Below are 25,723 nucleotides of genomic sequence, written 5' to 3'. Positions count from 1 at the left end.
CTAGAAGACATATGTGCATATGTCGGATAGGCGTTGGGCCTCTGGCTACAAGAAGTTGAAGAGGTGATGACACACGCTTGTAGAAAAGCATGAACGCACCACTTGAATATGGACACTGCGTCCCAAAAACATTATGTATAACACAAAATACAATTTACATGTCGAGCTTAAGGGTGCTCAAGAAACCCAACACCCTTGATACACTTGGCAAGATTTAGCTCTTACTGCAATTATCCTTGATCACGAGCATTGGAAGCTCTCACAACTCCTAAATCATGATATCCACATACCAAGCCTAAGCTTCTTTTTTTTAAGGCATTCTTACAAAGAAAAGCATCAATATCTTTTTTTGCTCATTTTTCTTAGTTGACTTTTTTACACAGAAAAAGGCAACTTTGCTTAAAATAAATAAAATATCTCCCAAATAGTGTTGAATGTGACTTTGCATGTAAGATGCAAAAAGAGGCAGCATGCCATTTTTTGTCAAGATCCCGGACAGGTTCTCCAAAAACTACTTTTTACAAAAAAATTCCTAGTCAAGAGTTTTCTTACTTGTTCAAAAGCAGCCTCAAAGTTTCACTGTTGGAACCCTAATTAAAGTCCACCTTTTTGTGATATGTTAGAAGCTTTGAGCCCATCACATGATCATGAATCCTCAAATGGATATACATGATAAACCTCTATCTTTCTACATCATTTTCATGTCAAAAGCAATTCACAACACGACAACCTTATTTGGTGTATGTATAATACTCTTTAATTGGATGTATTATCTGAGACCCATTATTATTTGGGCAGTGTATACGATACCACATCAGCAAAATCAGCGTATCCTATAATTTCTTACAATTTTGATCCAAAAAATAGTTCCATCAAACTATTATCTTGATCTAACTATATTAAGATAAAAAAAACTAGTCTTTATATATAACAGAGCCACCATTCTTGATCTATGCGGGATTTCTCTCTCACTCTCTTGGAAGAGGTGCCTTAAGCTCATCTTTAGGTCAGCTCTATGAAAAACCCAAAACAAAAAAAAGAAATAGACAATTTGTAATTAGATAATAAAATTTATTAAAAGAAAAAGGTAGATAACCAAATGCAATAATTTAGATTTGGGTTTGTCATTTGTTAGCTTATTTATTTACTTGTGTAGACTTTAGAGTGTATATCTCACTTAGAAGTAAGTTAGATATACTAGTTAATGATTGCTTGCCTTGTGTAGAAGAAACTCGCACCCGGAAGTGATCTAGGATAGCTAAAAATTTAGGTGGACAAGTGAAGTGATCTAAGCTAGCAAAAAATAGTAGTTGCTTGCCATGTGTTGAGCTATCCTCACATTTCAAAGTAACTTAGGCTACATTTATGTAGTGATTGTCTGCTATGGATAGAGTAATATACTCACACGCACTAGAGGCAATCTATATAGGTTAAATAGAAATCTCTTGCTTTGTGTAGAGGTACTCACATTGCTTACACCTGGAAGAGATTTAGGTAGGATAAGTAGTGAGATTACTTTCTAAGTGTGGAACTTGACTCACACTAGGAGGTCATGTAGCTAGGTTATTTAAAGATAACTTGCCTTGTGTAGAGTTTACCCACACCTGGAGGTTATCTAGGTAGATTAAATGATTTCTCATCACGTGTAAAGCGAAAGTTTACACTTGGGAGAAATTTTTTAAATTTGCAGTACTTAGAGCCTATAGAAGTTAGCAATTAGAAGTTTATGTTTATAGAAACCCATTCTTGAGTATAGCCATGTAAATATTAAATATGATTTGACTTTAGGTACATAATTAACAGATGTTTTGTTTTGTGCTTGTAGTCCTCTTAACAGAATGGTGAGAGGATTTGAGTGGAGCTACATAGATGAATTGATTGCTAGGAAAACTACATCAAGATAAGGTGTAAGTCTTGCGACCACAAATTTAGCAAAAATGTACATAGGATAAAAGAACATGGGTTCAAAATGCCTGAAAACGTGCTTGCTTGCACCAACCCTTTGAAGGGATTGAGAAAATATTTCCACAGTGGGCGCTTAAGGCAAAGGCAATGCTTGCTGAGGGCAAAAAAAAAGGGGGTCCCAAAATGATGTCTCCATCTTTTGCTAAGAACATGAAGATGTCACTCTAGGGTGACAAAAACCTCTTTTAGTGCACACAAGGTGTGCCACAATGCTCTCCCTCATCCCCTGCTTTCAATCAAGGAGGGGGTCAAATGTCATTTACTATGGCTTGTAGCTCTAATCCCACAGAAAACTCTGCTGACAAACAAGCAAGTGGAGCACGGATTGGTGGTGAAAAGATGTCAAGTGACTCTACTTTGCAATAGGCATTTGATGCAATGGTTGTTTGATCTCCATCTTAAGTGGGTGCAAGCATTTATTGCATGTGGAATTTCTTTCAACATCATCCAAATCCTACCTCCAAAGATGCTTTGATGAGCACAACGAAAAAGGGTTGTGTGATGCCTGATTATAATAAGATGCACAAAAAATATTTAGATAACGTGAAAACTATATCATAGAACATTCTAAAGTGCACAACACTTGAATATGTACCACATTATGGATGCATAATCTCATTGAATGGTTGGACAAATTGTCAAAAGAAACCATTGATAAATGTGATGTTGTTTTGTCTAAGAGGGTCCATCTTTCTTGAAGCAATCAACAAGTCTATGAAAGAGAAAACCAGTGGATACCTTGCAGGTGTATATGAACGCTCAATCAAAAAACCAGGGGTCCCTAAAAATGTGACGGTCATCGTCACAGACAATGCAACTAACTATAAGGGCATTGGGAAACCAATTGAGGCAAAGTAACCAAAGATCACATGGGTTCCATGTGCTGTCCACACCTTGAATCTGCTCCCGAAGGACTTTGGAAAAGGTCCTTTGATTAGGAAAACTCTTATGGAAGCAAACCATGTTGTGAAATTTATAAGGGAGCATTCATTTTTCCTACACACTCTTTTGAACAAACTCGCCAACAAACAAGTTACAGATCTTTTGTGCGACTCAGTTTTTGACAGCATATTATGTCTTGGATCCCAACTTTGAGATGCACAGTCAATCTTCAAACAATGAAGTGATCAACAAGTTCAAGAAAGTGTGTGCCCAACTACTAGGCAATGTAGATGGACAGGGAGTGCTACCATAGCCCAAGCAAGATTTTGCGAGCGAAGATCTATGGCGGTGGTATTGTCATCTCTCGAACAAATATAAAAAATGGCCATGACCATTATGACACCTCTCACAAGAAACAAAGCAGAACATAAATAGTACTTTTTTTTAAAAATGTACATAGTTCCCCTTGTATATGAAGTAATATTTCAAAACAAACCATAAACCTTCACGGCACCTCACATGAGGATTTTAAAACTAAACCAAATCCATCAAAAGAGTACGTACTACTTGTTCACAATCCAAAACATTAGAGCATCTATAATTGTGGTATTGTCACAACTCAAAAATATATTAAAAATGGCCATAACCATTATGACACTTCCCACGAGAAACAAAGAAAAACAAACATAGTACTTTCTAAAAAGAATGGACATAATTTTCCTTGTACATGAAGCAATATTTCAAAAATAACCATAAGCCTTCACGGCACCTCACATGAGGATTTTAAACCTAAACCAAGTCCATCAAAAGAGTACGTACTACCTGTTCACAATCCAAAGTATTAGAACATCTATAGTTGTGGTAGTGTCACAGCTCAAAAATATGAAAAATGGCCATAACCATTATGACACCTCCCACGAGAAATGAAGCAAAATAGATATAGTACTTTTTGAAAACATTGGACATACTATCTCCTTGTACACGAAGCAATATTTCAAAAATAGCGATAAGCCTTCACGGAACCTCACATGAGGATTTTAAACCTTATTCAAATCCATCAAAAGAGTACATACTACTTGTCTACAATCCAAAATATTAGAACCTTAACACTTAAAAGTTTCCATCATGATATAACACTTAAAAGTTTCCATTATGGTATAAAGAGATGGCTTTGAACACAACAAGACATGAATTCCATTTTTAACATCCACCAATGCCATAAATTCATTGTTCTTATGATGACTTGCACTCATCATTGATGAATACGTTACATCTCTCATACGTCTCAAGGATGGATGAATCATACCGTGTACTCATTGCCATGGTTCTAGCCACCTGCTCTACGTAGACTGACAATAATGCACTTCCATTAAAAAAAAGATTGTGTTAAAGTAAAACACCAAACAAGTAAAATAGGCATTATTGATGATCAATAAAAACCAATGCTAATACAAAAATAGTGACAAAAAAAGATTAGAGCAATGTCAATGACAAAGTAAGAGGTAGGACTCACTAGTTGTCAAAGGGATTGACATGCGATGGCATGTCACTCTCATCATCAATGCCTAAGGAGGGTGACGTCCCCGCTTTGAAGGGCAAAGCAACGGTACCACATATCCTGAAATCAATGGCTCATCAATGTCGACTGCAACACATGTTCATCCTGAAGCCAAGCAAGCTGCTAGTACAAGGGTTGTGCCACATCCAAGCTCCAAACAAATACCTCCTCGTGGACAAAGCAGCTCCACAAAACATGCAATGAAAGAATGGCTCCACTGTAGTCCTCACAATGGCTCGCCTAATAATGATTTATCTTGAGAGAGCTCTAGGAGGTGATGCATCATAATAGAAGCAGTATTGGGAGTCTCATACCGGGGGAATGGTCACGGTCACTAACGGAACATTCCCCGCCATCAAGGTTTTGGGGGGGGGGGGGGGGGGGGGGGGGGGGGGGGGGGGGGGGCACCAGCTTTGGCACACTGTGATTGGGTGCTGTAACAAGTTGTTACAAGCATGTTGGACCTGAGTAGATTACGCCTGCTGAGTTGCGAGGAGACTTTGTGTGTTGAACTGGTGCCTAATGATTGCAGATGGGAAAAACATTTCAAGTTGGTGGAGATGGTAAAGTTGAGGGGGAAAATTATGGAGATCACGGTTGTTGGATGGATGGATGACCTCCATGGAATAGGGTGTGTATGGAGAACAATATGCAAAATGATATTCTCTCATGGGACACCTCCACCCACATCTTTGTCCTCGATGTCATACTACCCACAAATTGAACCTATGTCCCCCTCCCACTAAAGGCCTTGGTCAACATGACCTCCCCCAGTTCTAAAAATCTTCAAATTTCTTGTGAGAGGACCTCATATGGTGGTGAGTCTCCTTGATCTCCTTGTCCATGCTGTTGTCTCCTTCTTTTCCCTTCTCGTTTCCTCCCCTCTAGATTTGTGAAGCTAGAAGTCAATGGAAGGAAGTGGCCAACTGCCATGTATACTCTATATTGAGCTTCAAACAAATAAATTGCACTACCTCATCTCAACCTACCACAAAAATGATAGGCTGTAACTTGGCTACTACAATGACTTTAGTGCCCATCTCCTTGGGTATCTCCTTTGAGTACGGACTCCCATACATACTCCTCCACCAATGGTAGACCTCTCTCAGAACACTAATGTGTGTGTATCAAAAGAGTGATGTCTAGATTTCCAATTCAAACATTACCTCTATCCATAATCCAATGGGTCCATTGCAATTATATACCACAAATATTTGTTGTTGCTATATTCATGTCTCCTTGCTATTGATGAAAATAGTGCAAGAGATAATACCTTGAATACTTTCAGTTCCATACAATGGACACTAAAAATCACATGAGGGTTCATCCTTCCCAATGTTATATGATACTATGGCACAAATGCCATGTTCATGCATCAATTGAATGTCTATGTGTATTATGTAAATGTTGATGGAATGATGTACATACTTTGTACAATATAAATAGGAGCAAGAGCACGACTTTGGTTAGACTTCTTTAAACTCCAAAACGATGTGTCCCTGAGTCTTGGGCAACATCTTCCTCGAGAGCATTTTGCAAAAAAACATGACTCATTGCACTACATATGTTGGTGAGGACCATTGTCAGAAATACTGCTGATAGTGGTTTCCTGTGGTATCTAGATACAGATAAGACATCTAAATTACATGCAAGTACTTTAGACTATGATTGACTTAGGTATAACCACTTGCTTCTGCTCCTAATTTTCCATTGTCATGTTTTCGAGAAGCTGAAAGTAGCTTCCATTGTTGCTTTCATACAAGATCCAATCACTGTCCATGACTTCTAGCAGCTGCAGTGTCACTTTTCCCATCAGCATATGGTCTTTGACTTGTGGCTGCTGCATATCTTTAGGGCTATGTTGTCGACTTGATCTTACTTTGGGTGTGGGTTGAGCTGAGTGTTTCTCTTCCATATTTCTGGATGATGCTCTTTGACTTTGACGAGGTGCAAGTGCTTGATTTATAGGCTGCCCGCATATGGTAAATTCACCCATATTCTCCAAATGAGCTATCTCATAAGGTCTGCCATGTTTGTCAATCATAATGACCGCTTGACCTATAGGGTTCACGGCTGTAAACGAGTATATAATTTTTTGGTCGCTTAGCTCTTCAAGTCTAAGATCCAAGCATATGCAGTATACAGCTGTCATGGTTCTATGATTAAAAAGATTATATAGACCTACCTCATTTTGATCCAAGTCAACCCTACATAATTTGATTAGCATCGTACACTTAGCATTGTTAACTTCCGGTGGTCTCTCTTTAGGCTCAACATGCTTCAATGCTTCTTGTAATTGCATTTGATCTCTCGAAAAGGAATCAGCTTCTTGCAGTATTGGACTTTGTTCCGACGATTGAACTCCCACTTCCAAAGAGAAATGGACTCTTCCTTTACTTTGAATTTGGACTCCCCCCATTCCAGAGGGTTCCATAGATGAAGATGGCATCTGACTCATGCCTGATGTAGCTAGTGCTTGCGCTTTGTTGAGCAGCTCTTGAGACTGAGCTAGCTCTTCTCAAAGTTGTGCTACCTCGATAGCTGATACTTTTGATGTATTCCTTGCTTGTGCAACGTGACTTCCTTGTGTAGTGTCTTTTGTTGGTGCAGTGCACGAGATTTGTGTCGTGTCTTATCGTGTTGTGCCTTGTAGTGTGTCACTCATATGTACATTGACAGATGTGTGTGTGTTTAGAAAGTTAAAAGTTTGTGTTTATAGAAATCCATTCTCTAGTATAGCCATGTGAATATTATAGAGGATTTGAATTTAGGTACGTAATTAGTAGATGTGTAACTAGTAGATGTGTTGTTTGGTGCTTGCAGTCCTTTTAACATGATGGTGAGAGGATTCAAGTGGAGCTGCTGTTGATGGCTAGGTCAATAGCACGACATAACTCAACAATCCTTATTCTCTGATAGTTATGAAATGTTGTGGATTATGGTTAAAACATCATTTGTAATAAGTAGCTAGTTTGGTTGTAGAAGCCGGGTGCAATGGCACTTCTAGATTGTACATACAAAGCCAGTTTACCCCTATAACTCTATTTTTGGTTAACCTAAGGTAGCCTTAGTGTATAAGGTACCTAGGTTACTTTTGTAAAAAAACTAAATCATAATAAATTTTAGCGTTGCCGTCTACTGTGAGAGAGAGAGAAAGAGAGTGAGCGTGAGCTTCATCCTCACGCTACGCCCGGCTCATTTTGGCATTGTAGATCCGACTGCACCATTGTTGTAGCCTCGGCAAGAGCTACGTGACAACGCCAAGAATTCCTCGCGGAACGGAGCGAATGCGCTCAAGCATCTACGAGCTATTTGCGGTTGTAAGTATAGCGAACGATGTTTGTTTTCTGCGTGCAAGTAGTTGTGCGCGTCTGTCGCACGTGTCAATGTAAGGAACTTGCCAATACACTGTGTGTGAGCCACAAATGGCTCCAAGCATGCAACTAGCCTAAATTAGTAAGCTCAAAGATGACAATGGTGTGTCACTCATCGCTTCACGCTTGCTGTCGTGGAGGATTCCTCGCCGCGAAGAAGAGGGAGATGCCGCTAGGTCGTGCTCAACCGCTTTGCCGCCGTCGCAATGCTCGATCACACACACACACACACACACACACACACACTCTCTCTCTCTCTCTCTCTCTCTCTCTCTCTCTCTCTCTCTCTCACGCATACACACACACACAAGGAGATGAAGAAGAAGAATATGGAGATGGAGCAAGAGCACTCTTCAATTGCACAAATGAGAGAATGAGTGAATTTTAGGTTTAGTTGACTCTAAGGGTTCTATACCAGTCCCCTGCCTTCCCACTTAAGGTTAGGCTTAAAGCATTACTCTTATGCAGGTCATTGTGTTCTCTTAGAGAATCACATATTTGTTTAAACACTTCGATATGATTTCTCACATCCCCGTCTCCACTAAATTTTTGTGTGAGCTTGGCTATTTGTACTGCTTTACTTATAGGTTCTCTATCATGCGTGTTACGCATATTCTCAGCAATAGATCGACCGATATCTTGAGCAAATGTTGCCAAGTCACCTAAGTGATTAGGCACCGTGGGTGGAGGCGCTCGAGAGACTACATGTGGAGTAGGTATTGGCATTGGGCTTGGCGCATAGGAAGCCCTTGGGTTCCACGTTGGGTACGATGTTGTGCCATGTGGTGGCCCAAAGTTCATATGTGTGGCCCTAGGCATAGCAGACGTCGGATGTGACATGCTAATGCTAGCCGGTATAGTCCCATGGAAATAAGGACTTGGGTGTTGTGTTTGTGGAGCATAGGTTGTTGAAACAATGGGAGGGGTAGGGACTACATGAGTATGAGGACTCATGGGTGTATACGATTGGTACACACTTATAGGTACTGTTGCAGGCATTGAGCTACCATGTAGTGGTTCTTTACTGACAAATGAGGTCCATGGCGTGTTTCTCGGCATGCCCATCATTGGGGTAGGCATGGTAGTCGTGGTTTCATCAAGGGAAAGATGAGCTAAACTTGGAAAGGTAAAGCTATCACTTTCGCACATTTCACTGAGACCCCTGGCGAAACAACATATGGAGGATCCATCGGACTTACTAAGGGAGTCTCCATTTTCTATAAGGTCGGTTGTTTAGCCTTCCTGTATCCAAGAATTTCATGAGACCCGTTGAAGGCATGTAGATCCCCTTGTTTTGTCTCTCTAGCTCAATAACCCTATGGATGACCTCGCAAACTCTTTGTTGTTGATCCTCCACACTAGTAGCACTCGTTGTGGATTGTAGGACATCTAACCAACCCACGTGATAGGTGTGACCTGTGTATAGGTCAGTTAGAGTTTCTGTTTGTAGTTCGTACTCCCAGTTCTCATTTAAGAATGCTCCATCTAGGATTGAGGTGCTAGGGGTGTCCTTTGAACTAGATGCAATGTGGCTCTCTATGGGTTGACCCTTAGTGGTCGCTAATTCAGAAGTACTCGATTGCTCTCCTAGCAATGATATTGACATAGGAGCTTTTTCTTTTAACTCTCTTCATTGCTCCACCTTGCGTAAGCTCTTGATTTCCTTTTCCCTAGCCATGATGATATATCACTCAACCTCTTGCACTTCGGCAAGGCTTCTACCATCGGGTAATATGACTTCGGAGGGGAATAGCTTTGAAGAGTCAGGGGGTGCAGTGAATGAAGTATTCACGTGCACACTCTCTAAGAGCATAGAGTCTACGTTGGTCACGAATGGAGAATTTACTTCCCCACCCCCCTCATTTACATTATTAGCTCCATGTTCGGAGTGAGTGGCTCTACTAAAGGTTTCCTTCTAGCGGCTAAGCACTCTTGGCCCAGACCGTGGGTCCATGGCATGCATGTCTTGGCTTGAGCTATCGGGATTAGGTAGCCGCTATGTTTGGGTCTTGGTTTGTACTACCCTGGGTTCCTGTCGAGGGCCTGAAACCTGAGGTAGGTGGATATTGAGAACTCGCGTAAGTCGAAATGCTCTCTACTTGCTCGTCCTCTAGCACACGACCAGAGCACAGATGCATGTTCCTTTGGCACCCTACAAGCATCGACGAATAAACTCAAAGGTTAACCGCTTACTTTTTAAGGTGTCCGTTTTCACTCGTTTTTTATGTTTTTTAATGATTGGTTTTTTTATTAAAGTGTGTGATAGCTCGAAATGAGCATATCACTCAGAGGGTTGTGGTGTGCTTTACAGCACAACGTTCGGTCACCTGAAGCTCCATTGGTCCTCAAAAAGGTCGATTTTTAGCTACGTGTGAGGCTAAAATACGTAATTTTAAAAGGCGGCTGAGGCCTGAGCCTGAGCGTGAGCTTGGGCTTGGGTGTGGGGGATATTCCCGATCCTGGTCCTACCTTTAAAATTTTATTTATTTATTTATTTTTAATTTTTTTTGGGATAAGGTCGTCGCGATCGCGATGTGCGTGCGAGCACGCACACACACACACACCTAACCTACCTACTTACCACTAATATAGCTACTGCTACACACTAACACACTACTACAACAACTCACTAGCTAATATAACTACTTACTATACTTTACATAGAACTAACATTATGGATCTACAACCTTAATACTAACACCTTATCACAGAGAAAACATAGTACCTTTCGAAACCTTATTAACAAAGAAAACACAGTACCTTTCAATTCCTTCTTAACAACATGATACACAGTAGCAAAACAAATTCCTTCTCAACACGCACACCTTCCTTCTCTACCTTTCCTACAATCGAAATTGCACCACAAAGAAGCACAGAATGTCATTCAAGCTTAGTGTATGGCATTCCCCGACAACGGCGCCAAAAATGTGTGTGTCTGTCGCATGTGTCAATGCAAGGAACTTGTCAATACACTGTGTGCGAACCACAAGTGGCTCCAAGCACGCAACTAGCCTAAACTAGTAAGCTCAAAGATGACGATGGTGTGTCACTCACCGCTCTACGCTTGCTATCGTGGAGGATTCCTTGCCACGAAGAAGAGGGAGACGCCGCTATGCCGCGCTCAACCGCTTTGCCACCAACGTGCCTTCGTCGCAATGCTCGATCACTTCTCTCTCTCTCTCTCTCTCTCTCTCACGCATACACACACACACACAAGGAGATGAAGAAGAAGAAGATGGAGATGGAGCAAGAGCACTCTTCAATTGCACAAATGAGAGAATGAGTGAATTTTAGGTTTAGTTGACTTTTATATGAGCTCACCCCATTCACACTTGGGCACCCATGCTTAGCCAACTAATCCCTTGAATGTTCCAGTTAGAGTGTGCCTCTCATCGGCGAACACCCTTACCCTTTTCCTATTGGACCGACAAGCCCGGTACTTGACTCTACCAAATAAATAATACGACGTCCGTCTTAGGTGATAAGAAAGTGCGTGAGGGTTAACAGCAGTCATTAGAATCGTGGCGACATAAGCTACGTATAGCTACTCATAGATTTCAGTTTCGGGCACTTTCAAATATTGCTTTGTCTTTATACGCGTTTTCTGCAGATGGGTCTAGAGCTAGGATTTTGAGCATAGAGATTTAGGGATAGGTGTATCCTCGTGAGAGGATGGTGTTCCTTAAGTTTCATACAATTCTGTCATGATTTGATGGGTTTCCTTCCGTTTGTGTATATGTGGCTTAGATAATGTAGTTAAGAGCAGTTAGATTCTAGGTTGTGGTTTAGTTGGCCTTCCAGAGTGTTGCATGTGTAGGATGGCCTCAGCTGCAGGGATTTTAATTACGCAATGACGCATTTTGTTAAATGTTAATTATTGTTGTTATTATCACTATTTTTTTCATGTTAATAACATATCTAATGTCATGACTTACGAAAACCGGTAGAAAACGTAAAACCGGCGGGGCAACCAATAAACTTCGGCAAGCCCGGCGGGCATATTATAAATCCCGGCGGGCAAAGCAAGAATCCCGTCGGCCCCGTCATGTACCCCCTCCATATTTGGCGGCTCTATATAACCCTGTAGTAGACATCACATCACATCACCGCTTCCTCTAAATTTGGTCATCCTTTAAAATTTAGAAGAAAAACTAAAGGTAAAAAAATGAATAGTCTTAAAAAAAAATTAAAACTTAATGAAACTCTGATCATGGATCATTAGTTCTTTTTTGGACTGAACTGATTCTTGAAAGGAGGTAGAAAGGTGAATCTTTGGGTCGGTATCTCTACATTTGGGATGGACTAATCTCATGTTTGGTTCATCGTTATATTTGCTAAATTGATTGCTATATTGATTAGAATTTCTATCATGGGTCATTAGTTCTTTTTTGGACTAAACTGATTCTTGAAAAGAGATAGAAAGGTGAATCTTTGGGTCGATATCTCTACTTTTGGGATGGACTGATCACATGTTTGATTCACCGTTGTATTTGCTTGCTATTCCGATTAGAGCTCCAATCATGGGTCATTAGCTCTTTTTTGGACTGGACTGATTCATGAAAGGAGGTAGGAAGGTGAATCTTTGGGTTGATATCTCTACTTTTGGGATGGACTGATCACATATTTGATTCACCGTTGTATTTGCTTGCTATTTCGATTAGAGCTCCAATCATGGGTCATTAGTTCTTTTTTGGACTGGACTGATTCATGAAAGGGGTAGGAAGGTGAATCTTTGGGTCGATAACTGATTCATATTCTTTTTTGGACTGGACTCTACTTTTGGGATGGACTGATCACATATTGGATTCACCGTTGTATTTGCTTGCTCATGTTTGAGTAGATTGAGGTTTATTCCCTTCAGGCTTCACTACTACGCTTGTGTGTGATATTGATTATAACACTAATATTTGGTTTGAATAATACTTGAAAGAAGAGATAGCATACTGAGCTATGTTTATTGGTATTGCAGGCATCCAATAAGTATGTCTTCCACCGGGAATGTGAGCGGTGATGTTGGTGTCTCAAGCCTGGCTTCCTTGAGGAGACCTCCTACCTCGATGCCAGGTCCTGCTTCGCAGGGCACCACTTCACAGGGCAAGCGAAAGGCAGGTGGAAAAAGTCCAGGACCCGAGTGGAATTTTGCCACAAATTTAAATAAGTATCAAGATTGGAAATGTAACTTTTGTGGCGAAGAGAAATCTGGAGGAGCACCAAGAATAAGGGATCATTTGATAGGTGGCAATACCAGAATCCAAGGAGGAAAGTGCAAGGGCTTAGGTGCAGAAGAAGCATCTATGCGCTTAAAAGCTTTAATTGGTAAGCTAATTTCCACGAGCAAAAGATCAAAACTCTCTACTTTCGACCATCACACCCCCGTATTGATAAGATCAAACCAGTATGAGGGATCATTGGGTGTAACACCCACCAATGGAAGCACTCAAAGTAGGGAACCAACTTCTCATATCGATGGAAGTACACCTCCAAACCATGGATCTCCTGACTTTCAGGTAGGATCGTAAAAAATTAGACAGGTTAGCTTACAGACGAGCTTCAAAACACTTGCCTTAGAAGAAGCACAACTTGCACTAGCTAAAGCCATCTATTTCATTGGGGGATCATTGGCCATTGTCACCCGTGATGCATGGAAGTTAGCTTGGAAACACATTGGGGAGTATGGTGCTGGATTTACCCCTCCAACATATCACCATATGAGAAACCAACTGTTGGATAAATGTTACACAAGCACACAACAGGATATTCAAAGGGTAATATTAAATGCAACAGAACAATCTGGATACACCATAGTTAGTGATGGTTGGTCCAACGTTCAAAGGCGGCCATTGATCAACATCATGCTTGTATGTCCTCGTGGTGAATGTTTTATCAAAGCTGTGGATAGCTCTGGTCAAATAAAGTCTGACAGTTTTATAGCTGACATCATTGGCGACGCAGTTGAGGAACTTGGAAAAGAAAATGTTGTCCAAGTAATCATGGACAATGCCAAAAATTGCAGGGCTGCAGGTAGAATACTTGAAAGTCGCTTCTCTCACCTATATAGTGTTGGTTGCAGTACACACAGCTTGAACTTGGTATTGCAAGATTGGTACAAGAGGGAGGAAACGGAGTGGTTCAAATGGATAGTAGACAATGCTCGCTTAATAGTCAAGTTTGTTTTGAAGCGTCAGAGGGTTCTTGACATGTACCGTCAGAGGATGTCTACTATGTTAAAACTGTCGTGCGAAACTAGATTTTGCACCAACTACTATACCGTAGAATCACTAATAAAAAATAGAATGCTGTGATGGAGACATTTGTTTGTGCCACTTTTTCAGAATGGGAGGCTGGTCAAAGGGAGAAGATAAAAAGAAAAATAGGGGTGATCAGAGATCTATTAGCTGATCGCTACTTCTGGGATGATGTGGTGGATGTGCACAATGTCATGATGCCAATTATGCTCGCATTACGCCAACTGGATTCTGCCTTGCCTAACATAGGTAAGGTGTGGATGGCTTGGTGGACTGTTCAAGAAAGCCTTGCAAATCCAGAGGAGCCCCAGGAGCCAATTGTGAAGCCTTGGAAGACACCATTCACTCAAAAGAGGAGAGAAATTTTGAGAAAGTATGTGCATGGTCGATGGGTTGGAGCACATAGTCCACTACACAGCGTAGCTTTCTTATTGGATCCAGAGTATTGGGCAATGGAAATAGACAAACTTGATGAGGAGGTACTGGAAGAATTTTATGATGTGATAGGCAGGTTTTATGATGATCCTGATGAGCATGCATCAGCTGTTACTGATCTTACGAAGTTTAAACTCAAAGAGGGTAAGTTTGGTACAGAATTTGTGTAGAAATTTGCCACGGAGCAACCAGCGTGGAAGTGGTGGATGATGAATGGTGGTATTGCATCCACCCTTAAACGCCTAGCTGTTAGAATCCTAGCCCAATGTGCATCCAATTCAAGTTTTGAGAGAAACTGGAGTACATATAAATATGTACATTCCACCATCAAAAACCGCCTTCTAAATTCAAGAGCTGAAAAATTGGTGTATATGTACTGCAACCATCGGCTATTGGCAAGAGTGCAAGCTGAGAACTACAAAGAGGAGATGCCGCGCTAGACTTATGATGTAACCAATGATGAGGTGGACGAAGACAGTGAGCTGCAAGGGGAATCTCATGAAGTAGAAACTACATGTACTTTAGAAGAGATTGAAGAGAATTTGGAAATTGAACCAACTTTGGCCCGTCGCAGCAAGCGACGGTGGTTTTATTAATAGATTATCGAATCCATTGAGTGACTTCTGGTTAAGTTCAAAAACTGTTTATCTTATAAGCTTTTTTTCATATTTAGTTTAAGGTTTAGACATTTGCTTAATAATAAACGAAGCCCTTAAAAACCTCTACAAGGCCACAAATCACTATTAACGCTTCATAATATACAAAGCCCTAACAAATCGTTGCATTATCACATATCATAATTGAAGCTGAAGTGAAGACAATTCACAATTCACTAATAAATTCTTGTAAGACAACAAGTAAATGTTTTCAAATGTTACAAAAACTATCCAAGTGATAGTGAAATATTTGTGAGAATATCTTCATTCTCCTGTTCACGCTAACCTTTATGCTTATTATAGTCTTCAGACATTTTGAACATTGCATATAGCTTTTTGGATATCTCAAACTCACATATAGCACAATGAAAGTTATTCATCATGCTTTGCATCAAGCATGATATATGATACATATGTCCGCATGGCAAGCTGAAGTGACCACACCACTCATGAAAGAATGATCTACATATGGGGCAAGGACCACCGTGCTCACCAGAAGCTGGAGGGGCCTCAATAGATGTTGGGTGCTCAATCAATGTGGCAGCATTTTGTTTTTTTATAGTCGCCTCTAACTCTTTTACGTGGCGAGATAGCACCTTCACCTCCCTTTGCAAGTCTCTATTTAGGGTTTCTTCTGCATGAGAGCCTTGTGTAGCTTGTGATACTTTCTTGATTTGAGTTTGAAGCTCCTCCTTAACTTGGTGCACTTCCATTGATGCACCTTCTAGTGCCAATGACATCTCTTGCCGTGTGACGGTGATTGCAGTACTGCGAATGTCCTCAACCGTCATGTGAGGTGTCCTTGAGCTAAAGTCCACTGCTTCACCCAAGACATAATGCATGTATAACATCTTGGCAAACCACAATGGACAATCCATATGATACATAGGATGACCCATAACATCGAGATATATGTTCTCTCCATTGTCTTGTATGTCTGCATTAATGCATTGTGATAGCTTGAGTCGGCCTTTCTTGATGTTGTCATCTGCAACGCTTGGCCATATGGATTTCACCATTTCTCGGTCAATCCTAGTGTTCACCTCTTTCCATTGTGTACCCACTGGATAGGCCCACTGGGAGCAACGAGCAGCAATTCGAGCGGTGTCGTTCACTCCACCGCCTTGACACATGGATCTGAGACGCTCAAAAGCGCGCTTAGTCCTTTGATTATCATTATCCATATCCTGATTAAACACTATACTTCAATTACGGCATAAAAACTTAATGATAATCAATTGGTATAAGAGTAACCACCATTTTACGACGGTCAATTGCTATAATTTTAACCACCATTTTACGACAATCAATTGATATTAGAATAACCACCATCTTACGACAATCAATTGATATAAGAGTAACCACCATTTTTTAAATCAATGAATGACAATCAGTGACTCCACGTGGCTTATTGCTTGAAACTTAAGAGAAAAAACAAAACTCATAGAAAATTTGTTGTCTATTGAGATATAACAAAGTGTTTTTATTACTCATACATCATCCATGGTGCATAAAACCCAATTTTTAAAAGTGCTTTTATAAGTCACAAGTCTCAGAAAACCCTGCTTCATAAAGTACATCATATATCCATAAAAAAAAGGCTACTCATTTCAGAGGGAGGGAGTAAGAATCGTTCTGGCTGGGCTTCAAATCTTTCTAATTCTTCATCCAAAAGTGTCAAGGTCTTTCTGTCTGTGGATTTATTCCGCACCCAACCTTCCACAACAATCCTAGATATGGCTTGTACCTCCACTGAAACCTTATGTTTGAACCAATCTGTGCTGTAGTAGTCAGAGAACTCTCCACAAAACTTACAAAATTTCCATATCACCCATCCTATGGTGTACACATCTGTGCCCTTGGTCCATGGGCATAAACTCTTGCCATCTAGTAACTCAAGAGCTCGCCAAGGATGAAGCTTTTGCCAGTTTTCATCGGTATTGTTGGTCTTTAGTGTCTCTAAGCCAACACGCACAGCCAATCCCCAATCAATTATTCCAATACGGGGAGTGAGATCCTTGGTAAAGTCCAACATGATGTTCCATGGATGGAGATCATTGTGGATCAATCCCTCGTCATGTGCGAATTGCAATGCCTTCACCAAGGCATGGATCAACGAGGGAGCATGATTGCACAGGCTCTTGATACGTGTTTTCTTTTCTTCAGAGGGCTGCTCCCATTTAAAGTCTTCAGGGATCTTTCCTTTCCCCTCTTGATGCGCTACAAGCGTCGTGAAAGAGCCATGTAGAAGGGGCACTGTCTCCATAAGATCACCTAAAGTTCCCCCATTGAAGTAGGGGAATATCAAAAACCATGGCAACGTTATAGAGTGGGCAACACTCCTCACAATCCCTCTATGGTTGAGATCTACTCCACTTTCTGATGCAAAGCTTTTCCACTGATGCTTGGCCTGTCCTTTGAACTTCTTGGCACAATAAGTATTCGTTGCAGGAAGGAAACTAATCCCTTTGATTTGAACTTGCCACCCTGTGCCATAAGCCCCTGACCCAAGTTTCTTGATCTTCTTAATGGACTTATTTGGAATGCCCAAAGTCATACTACATTCAGAATTGTATATACTGCTCTCCAGGTGACTGGCAGAAGCAGTAGAACCCGATGTTCCCTCAAATATGGCAGCCTCCTCAATAAACGGTTCTCCAAATTGGCTGCTCCCCATAACTTTGGTGATAGCCATTCGCATTTTCTTGCTTAGGCCAAATTGTGTGTCTATGTGGGATGATCGCCTTGACCTCTCCTTTTCAGCTCTCCATCTCGCGTTCCAATGCTCTAGCTTACCCTTGTCTACTTCTTGAGGGCATTCCTCTTTCAAATCAGAGGCCACCTTGGGCAAATTGCCCACCCAACTGCTCAGTAATGAGATTATTGATTCGGTTTTTTTGTCTGGATATAACAACAAAATTTTGCGGGCAATCTCACTGTATAATGATTACAATCTATACTCATCTGCAACAATCTGCGCTATATCGTCGGGATCTAGTGCACTGACGATTGTAATCAACAATTGTCTAATTTTCTTTTTGAACTCTATCATTGAAGTAGCAGAAGGATCCATTTTGCCTGCAATGGTATTATTGCAAACAACACATTGTGAAATATAACTATGTGCCACTCCATTTGGATCTTTTCTACGTGAAAGAAAAAGTACAGTATAGACCATAGATCTCGTACGCTTGGGCAGTGACATACCTAATCGCAATTGCAACCATGTGCCAATGCCTCACCGTACAACAACTTACAAACAGATGCTACCATCAATCTAGCAGCAACACACCTAGTCGCAATTACAACCATGTGACGAAGCATGAATGACTGGGAGCAACATAAAACATAGTCACCCTATGCTTTTGCAATGACACACCTAGCCGCAATTGCAACCATGTGCCAGTGCATCCACGCACGGTTACTTCTTTCAAACAGATGCTCCTGTCATTCTAGTAGCAACACACCTATTCGCATTTGCAACCATGTGCCGAAGCATGAATGACTGGGAGCAACATAAAACATAGTCACCCTACGCTTTTGCAATGACACACCTAGCCGCAATTGCAACCATGTGCTAGTGCATCCACGCACGGTGAATTCTTTCAAACAGATGCTACTGTCAATCTAGCAGCAACACACCTAGTCGCAATTGCAACCATGTGCCGAAGCATGAATGACTGGGAGCAACATAAAACATAGTCATCCTACGCTTTTGCAATGACACACCTAGTCGCAATTGCAACCATGTGCCAGTGCATCCACGCACGATGTCTTCTTTCAAGATTCAAGCATATGAAACATTATGAAATTATTTGAGCACACATTCATGCATTAGATGCTACCGTCAATCTAGCAGCAACACACCTAGTCGCAATTGCAACCATGTGCCGAAGCATGAATGATGGGAAGCGACATAAAACATAGTCATCTTGCGTTTTTGCAATGACACACCTAGCCGCAATTGCAACCATGTGCCAGTGCATCCACGCACGGTGACTTCTTTCAAACAGATGCTCCTGTCATTCTAGCAGCAACACACATGGTCGCATTTGCAACCATGTGCCGAAGCATGAATGACTGGGAGAAACATAAAACATAGTCACCCTACGCTTTTGCAATGACACACCTAGATGCAATTGCAACCATGTGCCAGTGCATCCACACACGGTGACTTCTTTCAAACAGATGCTCCTGTCATTCTAGCAGCAACACACCTAGTCGCAATTGCAACCATGTGCCAAAGCATGAATGACTGGGAGCAATATAAAACATAATCATCGTACGCTTTTTCAATGACACACCTAGCCACAATTGCAACCATATGCCAGTGCATCCACGTACGATGATTTGATAAAAGAAATTTTATACCTTTAAGTTTTAACGCAAAAAACTCAAAAAAATATCAATAAAATAAGGAAGGGATTAAAAAATTACTGCTACACTGCTTTGAGAATGTGGAAAGCTGCCAGAAAGTTTGGTGAAGAAGACTTTTCAAGGTACCTCTCTTGTGAAAAAGACAAGCACCGGCGTCGTCTTTATATAGCCACGGCGGGCCTGGTGGGGAAGTTGCTTTACCCGGCGGGCCATTTATTTAGCCCGACGGGCCTCAAGCCGGTCTCCAAGTCTCCTTGCAGGTCAAAAAAGATGAATGTCAATTAACATAATATTTGTTATTTTGCATTTCTATTGTTATTAACCTGAAATTATAGTGTGATCACGTCATTTTGAAATCCCTGCTCAGCTGACAAGCTAAAGAGATTTCCTCTTTATGCCTATCGTGTCATCTGTGTCCTCCATTGACATTATGTTGATCTAGGTTGTGTTACATGCACTTTATGGGTGGTGTGATTCGCTTGCGCAACATTGGCGCCACTGTCGAGGATACAAGGTAGGTAGGTATTCCTACTAACAGCCGTGTGATGGTTGCTTGCTTTAGTTTTGGCTAAAGAAAGCATTTTTCTAAAGTGGATCCGGAAGAGGTTATTCCGAGATCAAGTGGATAGCCAGGAAGCGTGTGTCTTGCCGACGGTCTGCGACTAGGTAGATTTAGTTAGGATTTGTAGATTAGAGTAGTTGTTGTGGTGGGCGAGTGATTTGTGAGGTGATAAAAGTGTTTGTTAGTCTGGTTGTGGCATTGAAGCGTTTTTATACTCATAGATGCAAAACCCCATATGATTTGTAGGAGTAAGTAATCTGATTTTGATCTAGAGCTATTCATCATTGATCTATTTGCTAAGTGCTTGTATGCATTTGAAATCACGAAAAAGTCTACTTTTGTTAAAAAAATGCAATAAAAGGAGTTTTGTTGACATTTTTGCATGAGTGATTGGTGCAAAGTATATAAGAGGACATGTGCAAGGGTTCTATGTACAAAAACTAGAATTCTATAAACTTGGACTTTATACGCGTATAAAGTCTCAAGGGGCATGTGGAGACCAATTTTGAAAAATCTAACTGCACCAGAGTGTTCAGAAGGGGGGTTTTACCTTGGGGACACATTGAAACTAGAGTTTTAACCAACTCTGGATACCCAAAAGGCAAAAGACGAATTATCTAAAACGGAAAAAAGAAAAAACTTGTGATTTTGAGCACATTTTTGCATGAAAAGTGGTAGAAGTGATTGAAAACCAGTGTTAGATACTTGGGGATGCTTGTGAATGAATTTTATCTAAAATTCATCAGCAGACATCATACATGTATGATGTCTAAAGGGTGATTCTGGCAAGAATTTTGAGGTTTTGACTTTATACCAGTGCTAGATACTTGGGGATGCTTCTGAATGAATTTTGTCCAAAATTCATCAGCAAACATCGTACGTGTATGATGTCTAAAGGGTGATTTTGGCAAGAGTTTTGAAGTTTTGACTTTATACCCATTTTTTCATGTTGTGTTGAGCACATACACCAAATCTCATGTTATTTGGACAAATAGCTTGAGATTTAAGAGGATTTTACTCTTTTAGAGGATTTCCTTGTGAAAAGTGGTGATTTTGAGCAAATTTGACATCGAAATTTTGATGTGAGCACATATTCTTGTTCTACACACCAAGGAGCACCTCTGGTAGAAACAGAAGTCTAAAGGGCATTTTTAGAGACCAAAATTGAGATCTGAGCTTACTAGGGTGTTAACCACAACAAGACAAGCTCACAGACCAAATTTTGTCAAAAACTGAGCACATAGACATCATACACGTATGATGTCTTAAGGCCAGATTCTGATTTCACTTTTGACCACATAGGCGGTTGGGAAATGATGTGCTAAGTTTGCTTGCAAAATTTCAGCTCATTTGGACACATAATGATTGCATGTACAAAGACTTTGTAGATAGAAGACTCTAAAGGTGAAAAAGTGGTGATTTTGAGTAATTTTGGCATCCAAAATTTATTATGATCACATATTCTTGTCGTATGCATCAAGGAGTACCTTGGGTAGAAATCTAAGTGAAATATGAGCCAGAAGACTTTATACGCGTACATGTCTCATTGGCCAGATTTGGGTCAAAACAGGCATTTGAGTATACCTCAGTGTCCTAGAGCATAAAAGAAGTCCCTAGCCAAACTTTCATAGAATTTGGAGCTCATTTGGGCTTGTAGAGAGAAAAAGAGAAAAAACTGCAGATTCATGCTTGTATTGGTCTTAACTTGCTCAAAAAATATCCAAATTGAATTCTGAAACTTGTTGAGAGCTGCTAGAGTGATAAGGAATCACTAGAACAAAAGTCACATCATTTGGAGTAAAAAGACATCATTTGCGTATGATGTATTTTTGGTGATTTTGAACAATTTTTGAAATTTTGACTATATAGGGTGTATAAGCACACCATTCCAAGCACAAATCTGCAAAAAATATCTTCATTCTGAGCCAAAAGACATCATACAAGTATGATGTCTCTAGCCCTAATTTGGAGGTAAAAACTCACATTGAGCTTCTAGAAGTGTTAAGCAATGTAAAGTAAGCCTAGTGAACAAGTTTTAACAAATTTGGGTCACATTTGGTCAAGATACAAGCAAAAATCCTTGATCTTGAAATTGTTTTGAGTGTTGTTTCAAGTGAAGTTCACTAAAACTGCTTTAACTTTTGATAGACAACTCCAAATTGAGTCAAGTATAGCTAAAAAGAAATCTTGCGAGCAATAGCACACACCTAGCTTTTGGTTTTAAAGTTGAATTTTCCCAGGTTTCCTAAATCCAAACTTTTAGGGTACCCATAACTAGTTTCTAGAGACCAAAATAGTCACAAATTCTTGACTTCTGAGAGACTTGATCAAGGATAAAAAGAGATAAGTTGCACTAGGCCAAAGGTGCTTATTAAGGACTATCTTCAGAGTATTGAGTGAGCTTGACATTAAGAAAGCTAAGATCATCAGGATGGAAAGCCAATCTATCAATGATTTTGTAGATATGACTAGAGGTATGACAAGCCAAGTTAGAAGTGTTGAAATGCCAATCTATCCACATATTGACACAAGCCTAGCTACATTGTCACCATGGTTGTACCCAGATGCAACCATAGAACATGACTTTTATAGAGGTGGACATTTGGTCAATGAAGGACCACAAATACCTCCACCAAACCCGAGAATTCCAAAGAGGGAGCCACCTGGATTCCCTTCTAGAGCAATAAAGAGAGATGAAATTATCACAGAGAGGGCATACATGCCTTCTCAAGGACCATATGTACCATCACCACCCCCTATACCTTACTCCTATCCAAATCAGAGCAGAACCTTGAGAAGTTATGATACTGAGAGTGAGAGTGACATATCTTCTCAAAGGAGTGATTCACCAAGAACCCAACCCACTATAAAGCCAGAGGTATCTATTGAGAAAATGAAGCTTATAGAAGGATTAGCTCAACAACTTGCTCCTCTAGTCAAATCTGACCTCCAAGAACCTCTATGGTGCAAAATTGAGAGAAAATGGACAAATCGTACGAGAGAGAGTGTTATTATGGCATGGAATATGCTAGGGGAAGGTATGTACAACTTGTTCCAGTAGCACCTCCTCCACCTAGATATGCTATGGGGAATGCACCAAGACCAGTAGGAGTTGCAAGACCACAGTCAGTCTTAGGACAACAACGTCTACAACCAGGTGCTAAAATGCCTATGGACATGAGATATACGCAAATGATGGCACCATCCAATAAACAAGCGCTATTACCAGCTACAATGTATTATAACAACCAAAGTGGGTACTACCCTTAAAAGTGACAAAAAATGAGAGAAACACATGGATTGCTGAGGCCTCTACAACCTCCACCTCCTGCATTTCAACATGAAGAAAGAAGGTATGAGATGGACAAAAGGACATTGCGGTTCATTGCGAATAGAGGCTTAGCTAGGTCAGAGCCTGTTTACAGCCAAGAGGCAATGCAAGAAGAAGCTCCTCAACAAGAGATAGATTCTCACAAAAGCCATGACAACCACTTGGTCAAGCAATGTCCTCAAATGGAGATCACACAAGTAAATGCCTATTGTCTTGACTGTGGTATCACTCACTTGATCCCTAACTGTTCAAAAAACCCAAACAGAGTCATCAAGATTGCAACGAATGTCTTAAGAATTGTTGGGCTACCAGTAGCTCAAAAAATGAAAACGTTGTACCAGTTCAAGTAGTTACCAGGCCACAAGCTCAAAACAAAGCCGCAAAGAACCTAGATACAGAGAAAACCGAAACAGAAGTGAGCCTAGAGACAAGTGAGCCAAAGACCGACACACCTAGTAAAAAAAACAAGAGTAAACGGAATAGCTGGAAAGCTAGAAAGACTAGGATGAAAGCACGTAGAGAACGAGAGAAAAAATCCTTGTCTGAGAAGCTTACCCAAGCTGAAGAGAAGATAAGACAAGATGAGGAAATGGTTGCACCTTCTCTTATGTAGATGTCTCAATCTCTAGAAGAACCATCCACATATGAGAAATCTAGAAGTGCTAGTTCAGGAGGATCAGTGTTGGTCGAGAAAGTTAATGAGCCATTAGATGCTCTCCTAAAAGCCTATGAAACGGCTCAAAAACAACAAAACCCAAGAACAGAGGTGGATGACATATCTATATGGGGAACTAGAAAAGGACAGGTTGTAAATGTGTAAGAAAATGATCGGAAACGCCCAAGACTTATCAGAGCCACAAGTTGGTGAGAGCGGATTTTGTGAGATGGGGCTCAACTCAAGGCTCCCACCAGACAACCACTCTGTGAGACCCTACACACGCATATTTCTTAGGGGCACCACCCTCTTTTATGGAGAAAGAAGGAAACAAAAAAAAACCATATACAACACACACACACACACACACTCACACCTTCCTTATGTGCTTCAACACAAAATGCCCTTCAACCATTCAACACACACTCCTTAAGCAATCCCTTTGAACACTACACAAACTCACATGCAAAGATTGACCTTCACCATATTAGTGCTCATATACTTCTAAGAAAAGCAAGCACAAAACCTCAAAACTCAAAACACCATAATGCACAAATACTTGACAACTCCTTTCCTTTCCCAAAAGAAGAGACTACTTACACACATAAGGCGGCATGCATAGAGAGCTCTTCTCCATCTATGCAGCCCCAAGACCTACTTACACACAACATAAGGAGAGAAGCCAAGCAAATAGACACCATGGTGCACAAAAAACTTTCTCAACAAACAAGCAACCCAATGAGCACAAAATATGAGAAGCTGCCAAGATATGCTTACCAATTTTACATGCGTTTAGAGCAAAAGTGTGACGACGACACCCCAATTGCAACGATTTGTTGATCAAACCATGAGATAGATAATTGAACTTGATATCCTTGCTCTCATATAGAATCTACAATCCTTATTTAGGGATGAGTATGGTAAGAGAAATGTTTGCAAGAGAATGGTAGCAATAGCATATTGATTCTCTCTCTATGGTGCCGCTTATGATAGCGAGCTTAGGAAATGGATAGGGAGACAAGAGGAGAGAGAGATTAGGGCTTCCCTAACCTTAGAGGAGCTTATTTGCAGCAATGGAGTAGGTGTGTCTATTTTTGTGCTTGCCAAAGGGCCTTTTTATAGCTGTATAAGACCTTGGGTTAGGTTAAACTTGACTAGGGTAGGTAATTAACCATAGTTAGGTTCCCTTTTGACCATTCCTTCAATTATGCAAATAAGGGACTTATTTTTTCATTAAAAATATCCTTTTAAGTCGTGGAGGCTCCATAAGGGTTGATAATGTATGTGGGCCCCACCATGATGTCCCTCCAGTGGCTCCTGCAGAGTGTCCCCGTCCTGTTTGTTGTGTCTCTGGAAGCATCTTGAGCCGACCCCTCCACATGCAAGTGGTTTTTAACTCCCCATTGGTATTTTAGAATGTTGGAGAAGTCAAGAAAAATTTTCACCTTTGTGGTTTACCTGATTGTAACTTTGACCTGCAGTAACAGTGTCCGCAGCACCTTGTTTTCACCATAACTTTCAGCCTGTAACTCAGAATTGGGTGCTGTAAAAGGCAAAGTTGACCTTCTCAAAGTGTTTAAGCTGATTTTGGAGTGTTCCTCAAGTATAACCACGAGATAAGGCATTCAAGATGCATCCAAAACACCTTTTGAACCAAGTCTCCTTGTAGGGGGCCCTCTAGCA

The sequence above is a fragment of the Adiantum capillus-veneris genome, chromosome 8 (genome assembly GCF_014529385.1).
Source record: "Adiantum capillus-veneris isolate H3 chromosome 8, ASM1452938v2, whole genome shotgun sequence".
Lineage (NCBI taxonomy): Eukaryota > Viridiplantae > Streptophyta > Polypodiopsida > Polypodiales > Pteridaceae > Adiantum > Adiantum capillus-veneris.
The sequence above is the reverse complement of the archived record's forward strand: the minus strand, read 5'-3'. Positions refer to the sequence as shown.